The sequence below is a fragment of the Nematolebias whitei genome, chromosome 12 (assembly GCF_014905685.2).
Source record: "Nematolebias whitei isolate Nwh7 chromosome 12, NemWhi1, whole genome shotgun sequence".
In the NCBI taxonomy this organism is placed as follows: domain Eukaryota; kingdom Metazoa; phylum Chordata; class Actinopteri; order Cyprinodontiformes; family Rivulidae; genus Nematolebias; species Nematolebias whitei.
The window spans coordinates 42,767,553-42,772,333 of record NC_056509.1 but is presented as its reverse complement, the minus strand read 5'-3'; positions in this window follow the sequence as shown (position 1 = coordinate 42,772,333).

Sequence of the window (4,781 nt, the reverse complement as noted above, 5' to 3'; positions counted from 1 at the left end):
CACATATTTAGACTAAGACATGTACCCAGACGGTTTAATCTGCTCTTCTCTGCAGTCACCACATTAAATCAGACTTTAACCACCATGACTCTGTGCTCATGTTCTGTTTGGAGAATTAACAAGCCGAGTGCGTTTCAGCGTGAACGTGAAAGCTTAAGTGCAACTTGCATAAGGGTGGGCTTGTGTCTCTGTGTGTGTGTATGTGTGCGTGCGTGTGTGTGTGTAAATGTCCATGAGAGTATGAGGTTGATTAGTCCGGGTTTTAATGTGGTGTGGTCGGCATAGCCTCGGGTCATGCAACAGGCCTATTGTGGGAGGCAGAGAGAGAGAGAGACAGGAGGAAAACGATGAAACAAGAGAGTGAGGAAACTTGCGTGTCTACATTTGTGTGTGTGTGGATGTTAATGTGTCTAATTAAAGACGTAGGGGATCATGCTCTGGTGCTGAGCTCTAGCAGCCGCCTGATGCAGATATGACCTAAGGCCATGGTCTAACTCACTCACACACACGCACAGTTACACTTACAACCCAGCGAGAATAAAAACATTCACAGCAACGCGCCCGTCCATGTTACAAAGAAACTACCACCGAACGCTGACACCTCGATACAAACACATGCACCCCTACAACAAAATCAATACGTAAAAAATACAGACTTAAACAACAAAAGTCTCAATCACGTTAATTTTCAGCACATGAATGTTTTGAGTTAGACCAGACACTGTCCAGTTATCACTTAGACCCTGACAGGTTTTATTAACATTCATCCAGTGGCTCCTGTGATATTTGTCCGATAAAGTTTTATAAACAGAACTTGTGCCCTCAGAGAATACGCTGGGAATTCTTCTCAGTGTCACGGTTTGTCGAGGACTGAACACAGGAGGAGAGACACAAGGAACTTAAATGAAACCCAAAAGATTTATTTAGAGAAACAAAACACAAAGGTTGACATGTCAGCAAATCTACAAAAACTAACTGGAGACACGGAGGAGAACCGGACATGACATGAAGCACAGCAATGCTTGACTGTGGGTGCAGTAAGAACTGAGGAACTGTGGATGGACACGGGTTGATGCAAGGGGTGGAAACACCTGGCATGAGGACAACTGGGGACAGGTGAGAATGGGAGGGAGCTTAAGGAGCAGAGACCAGGTAAGGACAGGAGCAAACTAAAACACAACAAAACACTGGAAAATACACAACATCAACCCAAGAAAACATTAACACAATTCCTCACACTCAGTTATTTCACATCAAATTTTAATGAAATATTCAATTCAGTTTATTTTTATAGCACCAAGCCACAACAGAAGACGTCTCAGGGCACTGAACAGAAACATTCACCTACATAAACAAAGCCAATTAATAAAAGTGCTCTATATAAGGAAGCAGCAGATTGTGTTGAATTTTCACTTTGTCACAGTCTCCCATCCTGAGCAAGAACAAAGGAGACAGTGGAAAGGAAACGCTACTTTTAACAGGAAGAAACCTCCTGCAAAACCAAGCCCAGGACAAGTAGCCATGTGCTTAAACTGAGGACCGGAAGTAGAAACGAACACAGAATGACAGGACCAGATGCACTTTCTATAGGAGGAAAGACAAAACACATGTTAAGATAGAAATAATTACAAATACAAACAGAGTAGAGCAAGTAAAGACGGCAGCAGAGAGAGGAAATGTGGTCAATTTGTCCTCCAGCAGTCTAAACCTATAGTAACATAACTAAGGGATAGCGCAGGAAAACCAAGCCAACCCTAACTATAGGATTTATCAAAAAAGAAAGTCTTGAAACTGGACAATGTGTCAGCCTCACGGACAGAAACTGGAAGTTGGTTCCACAAGAGAGGAGCCTGATAACTGAAAGATCTGCCTCCCATTCTGGTTTTGGAAACTCTAGGAACCACAAGTAATCCTACAGACCGAGAGTGAAGTGCTCTGCTAGGAAAGTAAGGAACAGCAAGATCTCGAATGTAAGATGGAGCTAGGTTGTTGAGAGCTTTGTAGGTTAGAAGTAAGATTTTGAATTCAATTCTGGATTTGACAGGGAGCCAGTGGAGAGAAGCTAAAACTGGAGAGAGATGATCCGTCCCACTAACTCCAGTTAAGACACAGGCAGCAGCATTTTGGATCAACTGAAGACGTTTTAAAGACGTATTTGGACACCCAGATAATAAACCATTGCAATAGTCCAGTCTAGACGTGACAAATGCATCAGATTTTCTGCATCATTTTTAGATCAAATGTTTCTAATTTTCGTGGAAGAAGGTTCTAGTAACATTTTGAATGTGGGGGATAAAAGATGTCCTGATCAAAAATAACACCAAGATTTTTAACATTAGAGCTGGAGGGCTGATTGATGCCATCCAAGGAGGGAGAAAGACTGAAAAATGTATTCCTAAGATGCTCAGGTCCAAAAACTAAAACCTCAGTCTTAAAGCTTAAAGCTCATTCAGGTTTTTTATGTCTTAAAAAGGTAAAATATCTGTAAAACTTTTACTTTGAACTGTTTTGGTGCTTGTTAAGGTTGATTATCTATAGTGGCCATTTTGTGGTTGACTTCAAAAGGTTATCCAATTTAGATGTTCACACAATCATTATGTTCTAAGAATTATATTAGAAACCATCCAGTAATTTACGAGATGTTTTGCTAATTCTACAGACACAAGAACACACACGTAGCGACACAAACAAAAACATGATCGCTCCAGCTTCACCTTCACGGTGATAATTAACCAGTAAAGCCCTTTCTTCTCTGACCCAAACGACTACAGCTAAATAATTTCTCATTAAATAGTCATAATGTAAAACTCTGGCATGAAAGATGGCGGGTGATATGCATTCCTTCAATGATTTACCAGTTTGTTGTATAATTTTCTGCATAATTTTAAGAAAAAAATTTAATTAAAGTGCGAAAATGAGAGATGAACGAAACTGAAAGCATTGTTTTGTAAAGAGGGAGTCTCTGCAGTTACAGATGAATGTTAAACATTAAAACGGTCGCAATGCGTGGATCGAATGCTTGAACGTGAACAGGGATGTGTGAAAAACATCATTCTACAACGTCAAACCAAGTTGTCTTGTAGGAAAACAGTTCATTAAGTCAAGCAAACGAATATTTCCCTCTTGTTTTTGTTTTTCCTAATCAGAATTTAAAAAAGAGACTTGTTTTAATTTGTATTTTCTTTGCACGACTTAAAGAAATTCATTTATTGTTAAGAAATAAACCAATAACCTGAAATTGACCCCAGTGAGACAGAAAATACAGGAGCAGCCGACTCTTTTCAGGAACCGTTATCAAGCCGGCAGTGCTGCGGCTCCGCTGGATAAAAAAAAATCGCACCATTTCCTCCACGTAGTTGCTTGAGATGTGGACGTAACCGTAGCCTCGGGGCCTATAGCCAGAGATCCTTGAGGCTGCTATAAGGAGTACCGTGAATAAAAGAGAGATGTTCTGGCCACTAACCTGCAGCTGAAAACACAGCGAGGCACATCCACTGGAGCATCTTTGATCCATAAACCGGCGTTCAGAGTCCCGACTAATCTGCAAATCAGCCGAACAATTACAGAAAATTGCTTCCGCAAAACGTGCCCTGCTATCGTTTCTTAAATAACAGAACAACTCCGCATTATTCAAGTTTTCTTTAAATATTTCATGTTAAACCTAAACTGCTGTTTTAACCTGAATGCCGATTGCTGCAGGTGAAGTTTCCCACGAGAGGCTGCATGTCCAAGGATTGTTTACGTCTAAGCCTTGAAGTAATCTAATGAGCAGGGAGGAAACTTAAAGAGCATTTCTTCAACATTTCTGTGTTTAACCCACGTCTATATCCTGCATGTTGATGCGCCAGCCTTTAGCTTCAGCTACTGTGGAGTTCTTTCACATTGGTAAAAAAAAATACAAATAAAACCGTTCCTTAAAATCACAATATAAACAATCGATAATGTAAGACCAGCAGCGACCGGCGCATCCTGCATTCAAACATCTGCTGATACAAAAATAGCTCTATAATATGCATCAGAGGAGCTGTGAGTTTATTTGCTGTAGGTGTACATTATTAAAGAACAAACAATATTTTATTATTCTTTCAGACAAATAGCCTACTAGATCAGGCTACACCTGTATAAATTATAATTTTCTGCATGTATTATACATTTAAAGCTTAACAAAGGGCTTATTCTCTGTTCATATTTTTGAGTTGTAAACGGTTTAACAGCTGCTCTGCAGAGATGAAGAGAAAAAAAGAATCTTTGTTTTAGCTTCTTGAGGGCAAAAGCTTGCTTATTGGCAGTAGCAGGAAAATTAACCAATGAATCCACAGAAAACTGTCGAGCTGAACTCCAAGGTCATGTTACGGCACTTTCTGATCGCACCACTGGTCGACAAGCCTGAAGGTTTCTGGGACTGATGAGTCAAAACTTGAACATTTTTAGTTTTAGTCTCATCGGTTGTGTTATTTTATCATTATTGTAAAAGGACAACAACACATTTATCCATGTCTATTGTTCTCATTTGAAATAACATTAAAAATGAATAAAATTATCTTTAGAGCGGCACGGTGGATCAGTGGGTAGACATGTTGCCTCTCAGTGAGAATGTTGCTGGTTCAAATTCAATCCAGAAAGCTTTTTGGGTGGAGTTTGCATGTTCTCTTCGTGCATGTGTGGGTTTTCTGGATGGATGGATGGATGGATGGATGAGTGGCTGGCTGGCTGGATGATCGATGATGAATGGATGAATTGATGATGATGGATGGATGGATGGATGGATGGATGGATGGATG